Below are 12,097 nucleotides of genomic sequence, written 5' to 3' on the forward strand. Positions count from 1 at the left end.
GACTATCTCCAAGACTCACACTACATACATGCCTGAGAGTGTCGTCCAAACACTACATGCCTGAGAGTGTCGTCCAAACACTTCTTGAACTCTGTCAGGCTTGGTTCTGTGACCACTTCCCTGGGGAACCTGCTCCAGCACCCATCATATAATCTAAGATGCAAATTCACAGCATGCAAAAGAGTAATGGAGGCAATTTTAAGAGAATTGAACACTCTAAAATTAGTGCAGATTTACAACAGTGTTGCATGAGAAAATTTGGCTTAGGCAGTTTGCATCATTTAACCCAAAACCCAAAGGAAAAAGATTTACTAAAACCTCCCAGGTAAATAAATGCGTGTGAGGGAAAAAGAAATAACACCAAATTTAATAAAAGGAAATGAACACCTGTAGCTTTTACTTGTCAAGCAGAAAAGAAGATCCACAAAAATACTTTTATGCTTTCTTTTGTACTTGTCTTTCAGTCTCTTTTCTGTCTTTAACCTACTGCAGGGATAAAAAAATACTTCAAGTTTCTTTTTAAAGAATCAGTAACATGTCCACTTCTTTTCTTTTTCAAGTTTTTCTGATGCTTGAGGAAAAATAATTTCTGAGGACCAATTGGAAAGACTTTTCTATCTTTCCAGTGTGCAAGACAGCTCATACAGCAGAGAAAAATGAACTATGACTAAGTAGTAGCTCATCTTGTTCTTAAATGGGAAACAGTTTAAAAATATTTTCTTAAAGCTCCTGATGTTAGACTTCTTCAATGGTGAAATCCATGAATTGACTTCAAGTTGCCGTCATAAGATAAGGTACTGGCAGGGCCCAAAAGAGAGTGAAGCCTCATCTGTAGAAGCAGACAGCCTACTGCACTTGTGGCTTTTGTTTTTTTTAGGTTGAAAAGGTGCCAAGTTCACAGGACTATGAAACTTCTCACGGGGCCTACTATAAAACTTCCTGTGAACTCTCCTTTTGTCGGTGAAAGAAGTGTTCCTACCCTCTCTCAACGTATTCTAAAATTAATTTCTCCTGAATTCACATTTGTTTTCCTGTGTTTACTTTGTTTCATCCTAGTCTAATTTAAACAACACTTCTTTAAGGGTATGTTAAAGAGTGGTTAAGCTCTGTGGAAGATCTTTTCAGTTTTTAAACTGCAGCAGTTGAGGTTGTAAGCTTAGTATTTAAACTGCATAGTAATGACAATTGATGTCACTGTAGGACAAAATTGCAACAGTAGTATTATATTGTGTAGATCAAATGTAAAAGTTAAATGAAAATCTGGAATTCTGAAGGTTGAAAAGGTGTCCATGACATCCATTTAGTTTTCGAACTGAATGTATTTCTAAAATCTCCTCAGCCAAAAGATAATTTTTTTTTGTTTTTACAAAATTCCTGCTGGATGAAAGGGAAGGTAGGCAAGCTGTTTATCAGAAGAGAATGAAATCTTTAAAGAAAAAGTAAAATAATTGTCCTACGAGAAGAAAAACTGCTGGCGTTGAATTTCCTGTGAATGTCATTCCTTTGTGTCCCAGCTTCTAAATACTTATGCTGAGGCAGCATTGCATCTGAATGCCTTTTGATTGCATGTAGTTGAATGATATAAATGGTTCTGTGGAGAACAGTAGAGGTTTTTCCTGTCTTTTTTTACATTTTTATTATATTCTTTTGGTTTTAGTGTAATTTCCTTGTGTCCTCTGTTAGACAAATTTTTCCTTTATCCAGATATCTTAGATCCTAGATGCTTGCTACTGCTATCTATGTAAAACTAGGACTCCACCATCAAAGACAAACAGTAATGAAGGAGACGAGCCAATATTCTTTTTCAGAAATCAGGCCTGACAGACCTCAGTCCTGGGACCTGCCAAACTCGATACAGAGGTTATGGTTAGTGCAGTGGTTTGACCTCAATCAGCAGCTAAGCACCTACACAACTGCTCAGACACCTACTCCCTCAGCAGAACAGGGAAGGGAATCAGAAGGGCAAAAGACAAAAAACTCATGGGTTGAGATAGAGGAAATTTAATAGGTGTGCATATGCAATAGGTGTGCAGGCAAGCAAAGCAAAACAAGGAGTTAACTATTTCCCATCATCTAGCAGGTGCTTAGATATGTCCGGGAAAGCAGGGCTTCATCACATCTAGGAGTTATCTAGGAAGACAAATGTCATAATTCTGAATGTGACCCATTCCTCCTCCTTACTGAGCACAACTGTGTCCCCTCCCAACTTCTTGTGCATCCCCAGTCTACTCCCTGGTGGGGTGAGAAACAGAGGACACCTGGACACAATGTAAGCACTCTCAGCAACAGTGAAAACATCAGTATATTAATGCTGTTTTCATCATAAATCTAAACCACAGCACTATGCAAGCTAATATGAGAAAAATTACCTCCATTCCAAACAAGCCCCAGTATGGCTAGTGACTAACAATGGTAATACTGCAATACAGAGCTACAATAGCAAGTAAAGTACCTTTACCATTTGATACAAATCTCCTTTGATAGTAAAGACAGATAAAAACCTTTTCATCAGATTTAGACACATGAACTGTTCATATTTACATAGGATTGGGTGACCCTATGTGGTCACTAAATAAAAATCAGCATTTTAAAGGCAAAATTTGTCATATCTTAAAGGAGATGTTTAATATAGATTAGATTAATCCTGTTCAGTTGTAGTAGGAAGATGATAGGTGAGACAATTCTAAAGCAGCCACCTTTCTATGTGTTTGTGCACTTAACCTAAACAATTTAGGAATGTTCATCAGTTTCTAAGTCTATCACACACCAATTCCACCACTTTATTCAAACATTTTGAAAGACAAAACCTGGTTCACCACCTAGAAGGTAACCAAAAAAATTCTCATCTGGGTCAGGGTAACCTTTGCCTTCTCTTCTTCCCTCTCAATACACAGTAAACCAAGGTACAACCCAAATAAACAGCACCTAGCAAACTTGGGTTTAGATGCCTGTGGCTCCAATAGGTGCACGTAGCAGAGCATTGAATGTGGATTCACATAAGCCACATAAGAAAATGGAAAATTCCCCACTGTTCTTGCTGCAGTTCTGCAGCTGAAAGAATGAAAGACTGAAATGAATAACCCCATCTCTGTTTTCATACTCATGTCAAGATTAACAATTCCTATAATTAAAAAGATTTTCTTAATTAAAAAGTTTTTATTATGTAAGTACTTAGATTCAACTACAAATTTTCTTTAAAGTTTAAATTAGATTTTATTGCTATTTCTATAAAACTGACTGTAACTAATGGACTCTGCTTCATAGAAGCTATTTGACTTTATATTTAACCCACTTCTTATCCTTCTCTGTGTTTACTGGCATTAAAAAATTAATTATAAAAACGAGATGCTGAAAAAAATTAGGCAGTGGGTTATTTTTTTATTTTATTGCAAAACTTTACTTGGGGAAAAAAATTAACAAGCTTGTTTCCATTTGCTTTGCTATTTTTCCACGACTAAGTAGTATTCCAAAGAAAATTAATGGCTGGTAGTATATTTTAAATAACATTTAGATGGTCACAGCACTCAAGATAAAATGAAAGATGCCCATGGATTTTCCTGTAGAAAAAATCGGGAAGAGAAAAAGCTGTTGTTTAGTATAAATCATGACATATCACTGTCGATTTTGGCTCTTGCAGGCACATAGACCTCTTGTCAGCACAAGCACATTAAAATCCCAGTTTGGCAACTTAAGTAAATGACAAACTTGTTTCTGTGACTTTATAGAGTTGGCTGAAAAAATGTTAGCTCAAAGAGGAGTATTTAGCAAAATTTTTACCATTACTAGGATAATAAATATTTTTAATAGATTTCTATCATGTAGATAAACAAAATCATGACAAATATTTATAATGATATTTTAATTATATCGTCACTCAGAATTATGATTGTTCAGAAAATTTTATGCCAAACTGGCATTCTGGATTCTGGCTCAAAATAAAATGGAGAATTTATGAAAAATGCAAATACTTCCTACATCTCTTAATAACTATCATAGCCAGTGAAGACTCTGAAATGTCTGCTGAGGTAGTCTGACTAATTATGTCAGAATTCTGTCTTAATTAGGTAGATTTTTTTTCAAAAGTATAGACCAATGTTTTTGTGTTCTACATGTTTAATCCTGAAATAATAGTTGGGATTTTTTTATTTTCTTAATTCACTATGATAAAATCAGTTCTTCCCCATAGTACCTAATTATTAAAATTGCAATTATTACTAGGCATCATAAAATATTATAGTCTTGTTGAAATTAATATTCTCCTATATATGCTTATTTATTTCCCTTTTTATAATATGCTGTGTGAGTTCTTGTCAGTTTCTACAGTTTTTAGTTCATGTCCACTTTAAAGCTTTTTGTAGTCTTCAGAAAATATGGCAAAAATTCTGCAATGCATTCAACCATTATCAATCACAATTGGCCTTATATAAGCTTGGAATTGCACAAAACCTAGACAGTTTCATTAAAAAAAAAAAATTTTGTAAATGGCAGCATAATAATTCCTTATATAGAATTTGTAAATCAAATACAATTGCTTTACTAGTGAGGACTTGGGGTAATTTTTTGTTATTTTTGTGAGAAGATGGTTATAATGTCAGAAAATGTAAAAATGATCCAATGGCTTGCTTACACACTTTACTAATATTCGGTGTGGATATTAGTTAATAAATGCCTGTGTGCAAATATATAAAAGTCAATTCTACACCCCCCTAGAGTTCAGTGATAATCAAAGCAACAAAAAATTGATGATGTGATGATGTGTTTTGGGGTACCAAGCCTAAATTTAAAGTTAGAGTTTGATTTGATTATTTTTCTTCATATGTACGCAAATTACATAAAGAGTTTATTTGCAGGGGGGTTAATTGTTTAGTTTTGGTTTAAGAGGTCATAATTTTCTCAGTGATCCCATGTACTATGATATCAGGACAATGGCAAACACCCAGAACATAATGACTTTGAATTAAAATTAAAATTTAAAAATAAAAAATAAAAGGATAAAATTTTGTTTCATTTTAATGGAACCAGTATTTACACTCAGAATTTTCTGAACTTATTTTTTTAGCTGACTGTCCTTGTTTTCCACCTGTGAAAGTAGCAATTCATAGGTGTATTGCAAAACTCAGTTTAAAACAAACCCAAAAACTAACACAGCATTTTTGAGAATATTTGTCTAATAACCCAAGTAATGTATTGCAAAAATACATTATGTCTGAAAGGTGAGCTAATTAATACAACTATTAAATTTCTATTTATGTTAACAGAAGCAGCTGTAGAGATGATTAGCTTTTTTGTAAATTTAAGAACACTTTTGTTATCTCCCTTATTTGCATAATGTTTTAATCTAATATTCAGATAGGAATATAAAACTTCTAAAATTACTTTGCTTCTCTGCCATAATAGATGTTGACAGATCATTTTACTCCAATTTTTTTTTTGTTCAAATTCAACCAAATAAATTGATTGAACTGTGCATTTGATATTAACTGAAGGCAATAATTCAAAAAAAGAAACAAGGATATTTATTGACAACCTTTCAAAACACTAAGGTGTATTAACAACAAAAAAATCCTCAAACCTCCACATAGTGAAACGTGATAGCAAAGCGGACTCAAACCCCTGTATGATACATTGCAAGGAATAAATAATTTGTATTCCAAAGGGATTTGTATTCCAAAACCACATTAGAAACTAACATAGATTAAGGATATTCTAATAAATGGAGCAGCAAGTGAAACAAAAGGAATTGAAGTGGTGAAAAGCAATCTTTTGTGTTGACACTGAGTTTTACTTAAAAATCATAAATCACAGAATAATATGGCAACTTAAAAGTATTTGTAATATTTTAAAAATATGGAAAAAAAATTTTTAATGGACAAATATTGTTTATATATGTCACACAGTTATTTGTAACTATTTCTTGGACAGTGATATTTGGTTCAGAACTCAATTGCACTGCACCAGTACCAGTGACAAAGAGCTTTCAGTAGCAAAGGCCTTGTTCCTCTCAGATAAAAAATTTCCGAAAAGTGAAGTGTGTTAAAAGTAATTGGAGCATCTGATACAGATTGCAGCAGGCAGATAATTTTTAATAACTAGTTAATTGCATTCTTACATGGATGGGAATAATGTCAAATCTGAATGAACAGAAAGGAAGTTAATTCCTCCTGACTTTTGATAGAACTTTCTGGAAACTCCTGCAAGTCAGATTTTTGAAAACCTATATCTGGAAGAACAGACCACAGTGTTTAACTTAGAGACTCATTTAATGCTCAATATAACTATATCTAGATTAGCGTAAATAGAATGACTCGGAGTTCAAGCATACTATGTTGGGACCTTGATGCATACAAGCTTTCATCTTCTACTTCCCTTGTTTGATAGAAAAAATGAATCTAAATGGTTGGTTTTTAAAGTTGATGTGAATTTCTGCACAGCCAAACAATCTCAGGAGTGAGCCCTGCAGGATCTCATGTAAATAAGAAACATCCCAGAAGGTAAATGAAGAAGCAACCTGTAAAAAGACTGCAATAGTATAAGAAAATCAACATGGGAATATTTTAATTAATGTGTAATTTTCTTGTCTATTTATTCTGTATGGTAAAAATTGGAATTTCAGGTTGCTACAAAATAAGTTTCTTCTAGAAACCATGCTGAATGCATCAATTCTAGCTTTATTCCAGTATAGAGAATAATCTTTTAATATTTATTCAATAAATTTCCATTTACTTAGGTGATACTGTAAAAGAGAAATCAATAGGTCTTCACAGAAATTTGACTGTTTATCTACCTACCTCATTCAAAGCTAACAAATTGCTTTTCCCCTAAAAATGTATCATAAATATGACTTCAGCAAAACCTTCCCATATGACCATCAAAGAAATTTCTTCTCTATGAAGAAATTAGCTGGAAAAAAAACCCCAACCCTGCTACAGCATATCAAGTTTTAAAATTTTCAAATATTTGTTAGATGTGACTTTTTATTGTTGTTATTTCATATTCAACACAATAATAGGTAGATGCATTTATTTAAACAATTATAGTTTACAGTTACAAATTTAATTAGGCAGGATTACTTGCACAGCAGTTCATTTACATAATGTAATCTATTTTATACCCGTCCAAATTCCCTTGATACAAAACAGAACAGAAAATTCTTATTTTTATTGTGGTATTTTTGATCAGTTAAGACGATGTTTCAGTTGCAAGTTACAAGAAAGCAAATAAATTTTCTACTGCAGCATTTTTTTTTTTTTTTGGAGTTGAAAAGTTGCAATGGGATTAACATTGTCTCCAACAATAGCAGTAATAGTTACAACATTTATACCATCATGTCGGAATGTTCTTTTACAGTATTAGCATTCATTCAAAGTCCTCTCTGTAATATATGCCTCTCATTAAAAGCAGCAGTGAATTCTTTCAACATCACTCTTTTAGCAAAACACATGAATTTTATACTGCATCTCCGCTACACAGATGTGATTGAATAATTCTGAGAATCACAAAATGGTTGAGATTGGAATGGGACTCTGAAGGTCATCTTATTCAACACCCTGGCTCAGATGGGGTCACCTAGAGCTGTTTTCCAAGGACCATACCTAGGCAGCTTTTTAATATCCAGAAATGAAGACTCCACAATCTCAGTCACCCTCACAGTAAAAAAGTGTTTCCTAATGTTCAGACAGAGCCTCCTGAGTTTCAGTTTGTTTCTTTTGCCTCCAGTCTTGTCACTGGGTCCCACTGAAAGAGTCTGCCTCTGTCTTCATACCTTCCCATCAGATATTTATATACTTGCATGACATCCCCTTAAGGCTGCTCCTCTCCAGGCTAAACAGTCCCACTTCTCTCAGCCTCTCCTCATATGTGACATGCTCCAGCCTCTTATTCATCTCAGTGGCCCATTTCTGGCATCTATCCAGTAGCTTTATATCTATCTTGTTATTCAGAATAAATAAAATAATTTGTTTAAGGAAGATACAGTATCATAGGCTTAAATAAAGACAAAACAAGATGACAGATAAAGCCAGAATTTCAGTGTACTTCAGGGATAGACATTAGATTCCTCTCCCAAATCTACAAGTGTCTGAAGCACTCTTTCCAATGTGTGAGAGAAACTTCTGCAGCACAGTAATGAAGCAAGGACATGACACAACATTCTCTCTTGAGATTTCTAACTTGGTGGATAGGTATCACTTTTGGAGTCTATATAGACCGTGTTTCCACCATTGTCACTACTTTATGGTGTGATGCAGGTAGCTGCAGCAAGGTCTACTATCATAGAAATTTTAACAGGGTTGCTCTGTCTTCAACAATTTTTTCACTCAATATAAGCATATTATAATTATTTCTTACAAATTTCAAAAATTATGCTTCTGACTAGGAGGATGTTACACCCTGCTCCAGAAGCTTTAAGCTTTACCAGGTGTTACACTTTAATTTCAGACTTCAAGAGATTTCGGTCACATGAACTCTTGCAAAGTCTTTGGTTTTTTGATACCTTGAGTTTGTGGCCAAAGAAAAAGCTACACATTTTCTCTAAGAGATTTCTTTTAATTTAGTGAGAAAATGGGCATTTTTGCAAAAAGGTTTTATAGGAGCGACATACAACCAAGGAAAAAGATTCCACAAATAACAGGCTACTAGGAACAAAAATACTTCCTTGCCTACCTCCAAAAAGCATTCTGAGCTCTATTTCTACATCCTTCCAAGGGTTTTACCAACCAGGAGGCATTGCTGTGGAGTAGGGAATCTACTTTGCATGCAGCAAACACTAACCCAGTACAATTCAAGTGAAATACTACAATCTGTTTTAAGTTACCCACAAGAGGAAGAAAAGAGTAAAGGAAGAGAGATGAAGACAAGAAAGAATAAAGAGAGAGAGGAGAGAAAAATATGGTTACCATCAATAAGTCACACATTGGCAGCTTCCAGAAGAGCAGGCCAGGGTAAGATGGAGACCTCGTGTGTGTCTGTTTATCAAGTTTGGCTACTGTGGCCACTCCAGCCATGTGGGACATCTGGTTCACTGACCCCTCAGTGTCCCCCTAGCCCCAGTGAGCAGTGCTGCAGCCGGTCAGAGGATTTGGGGGCTACCAGGCAGGACTTCCTTGACTGACAGCCCAGCCACGTGGCTCTCCGTGCTGCCATGTGCGCTCCGTGCAATCTGCCATGTCAGCTGCAGGCCTTACATGTGCCTTCTGATACTGCCATGAGGCTGCAGACCTGACTGTGGCCCTCCCCTGACACACAAACACACACACACACACAGAGATGGTTGATCCAACCCATCAATCAGTGAGATACAAATCTGGTCTCTACAGGGGATTACAAGATTTACACAATAGTGATGTATTTGAGAGAACTTTTCAAAGACTGACATTTCATATAACAAATGCCTTAATAATTTTGTGAAATGTAAGTAAACAAAAGGAAAAAATTTTATTTTTCTATCTCTGATCTTACTGCTTTTTATTAAGTTTTATAAGCCTTCTTTTTGATTAAAATACCAGCGGGATGGGTTTCTTAGTAGAACAGTTTGGTTATGTTGTGTATACTTGACATCAAACTTCCAAACTTCCAAAGTAGGTAAATTTGTTTTTGCTTCTTTGTTTTTGTTTTGTGTTTTTTTCATTTATTTGTTTTCTCAGAGTGCTCCAAGGATGGCAAGCTCTAGGTACTGGCTGAAGTCATTAAAGAAACTTTACATCTTATGAAGGCAAGAAACACAAATATAGTGAGGAAATTCTGTAGCCATATTTTCTAATTTGAAACTGTGATTATTCAAGATTTTTGTATGGACATTAAAATGGAAAGTGGAGTTTCTTCTCCTTCATCTCTACTATTTTTTGTCAAGATGGTTTAGTCAAACTTTTTCCTTTGCCACTGCAAAGGAAAAATCTCCATGCCCATTTCTTCTTAACCTTCTGCATTCATGGGAAACTTGTTCCTCTCCTTCCTTTTTGCTGGAACTGACATTTGCTAATGACATAGCAAGTTCATTCTGCTCACTAGACTGTCAGAAAACCGTTCTCTGTTTCACTGGTTGGAATAACTTTCTGTCAAACTAGTAAATTCAAATGATGTAGTCTGTGGTTAGGCAAGGAGAAGGACAGAAGAGAACTGAGTAGGAGGCTTGTAGGACAGAGGGATAACCCTTTTTGAGGAGCATGGAGTCACTCTGTCAGCTTACCCCATCTCCTGTAAGTCTTTCTGGGTTCTATTGTCTACTCTTCTCTTTACAAAAGGAGTCCATCTTTCAAATATTTCCTATCAGTGGGGTCTGGGGACCTGCTTATTTCCTTACCTACACTCTTATACAGGTAATTCATTGTTCTTATCTAGAGTTTGCTGTTTTCCTGATTAACATTTTCAATGGGCTCTGACTGATCTCTCATTACTAGTGCTTCTTTAAATGCCATACACCCTGGTATAAAATCATCCTGTTGACAGCAGACTACTGAGTTAGAATTTGACTACATTTTTTCTAGGATAATTTACCAGTCTCCAGCCAACAGGGACTTCAACATAAAAGGTGGAGCTCATCAAGACAGCTATAATGAGAAGTATTCATAAATTATGAAGAACTCTGGACTAGATTTCTACCTAACATTACACAAAGATTCAGTCCATTACCCTTTATGAGAAGGAATAGAGGCACTTTTAATACTATTGGATCTCCTTTTGTGACTATATGCTAATGTCATATACATCCCATTTATTCCTCACATTTGCCTTTGAGCATCAGATAAAGCTTCAGATAACTTAGACAGAAAACTTTATTTCAAAAGGAAAACAAAAATTCTGCATTTCAGGGTCTTAAAATTATTAAATCTTTCATTTTCACGGAATCCCATGTAAACCTGAATAAAATCCAGAACATCAGGAAACCTGGGGTTTTGTGCTTCAAAATGCCAGATATTTTTGTGCCTTCCAGCTCAAGGTCTATATCTGTAAGTGGTGTTTACTTCCAGAGGCAAATTGTTCCTTGTATAGATGGTGATATAAATTGTAATCAAACAAAAAAAATATATTTTAACATATTTCTAGGAGAGCCTGTTGAGTTGATTCCTACAGTGTAAAAATTAGTTGCCTTATTAAAACCAGACTAACCTGGAAAAAATATTTTCTAAATTACCAGCCAGGATAAATAATTTTTGAAGAATTTGGCCACAATTTATTCTTTTCTGGCTTACAACAACTTTTTTGTCCTAAATGAGACTTATGTTATCATTTTAAACAAAAATTAGTGACTGTTATTTGAATTGCCAGATTATTGCAAAAGTGCTTGATGCAGTCAATATCAATGTTTTAAAAAGACAGAGGCTCATTTTCCCTCCAGGTAAAATGGATTAATGCTGAAAATTATACCGTGTACAAATAGTTACAATAGTTATGCATCAAGCTAAGGGAGTTATTCCTCAATAAAACCTTTTTAGTAGCTATGATAGCTTATTATAACAATAACGTGTAAGATTTAATTTTTAAATTTTATCAGTCTGAATCATAAAATAAAAACACTAATTACTGAATTAAATAGAGCCAGGATCAGATGGTCATAGCCCTTGGCAAATGTGGTGAATTTTGGGAGTTAAAAAAAACATTTAAAACAATATTCAGTTTGAAGCGGACAGCTTCTTAAGAATACCTGGGTGAAATATGCAGCATTACACTAAAAAAGGTCATTATTTGAGGTTCTTCTTTGCCACATGACTACCTTTGCTAAAGAACTATTGTTCTGACCAAGATTTCTGGTCACTGAAAAGCCATTAAAATAACTTGGGCATAAGGTCAGAATATATCTGACTAAATGTAGGTATGTACAAGCTAGTTCCTTTGATTCCTTTTGTATTTTTGGGGGGAAATAAATGCATTTTTACTATATATTCAGTCTAGTTTATGCTGTACATTTACACCACAAAAATATGACTTTTACTGCAAAAGTACCTCTAAACAGGGAAAAGGATGATTGGTTCTAGCGTCTAGTGGCTAGAGAATATACATCTTCAACTGGCCAGATAAATCCCATCCAAAGATATGTAAAGTATGTTTTTAAAGGACTTAAACAACTGAGTTGCAAATAAGCTCTTCTGAAATCCCCATCAGG

Source organism: Neopelma chrysocephalum, unplaced genomic scaffold (genome assembly GCF_003984885.1).
Source record: "Neopelma chrysocephalum unplaced genomic scaffold, ASM398488v2 Primary Assembly neopelma1_25, whole genome shotgun sequence".
Taxonomy (NCBI): Eukaryota; Metazoa; Chordata; class Aves; order Passeriformes; family Pipridae; genus Neopelma; species Neopelma chrysocephalum.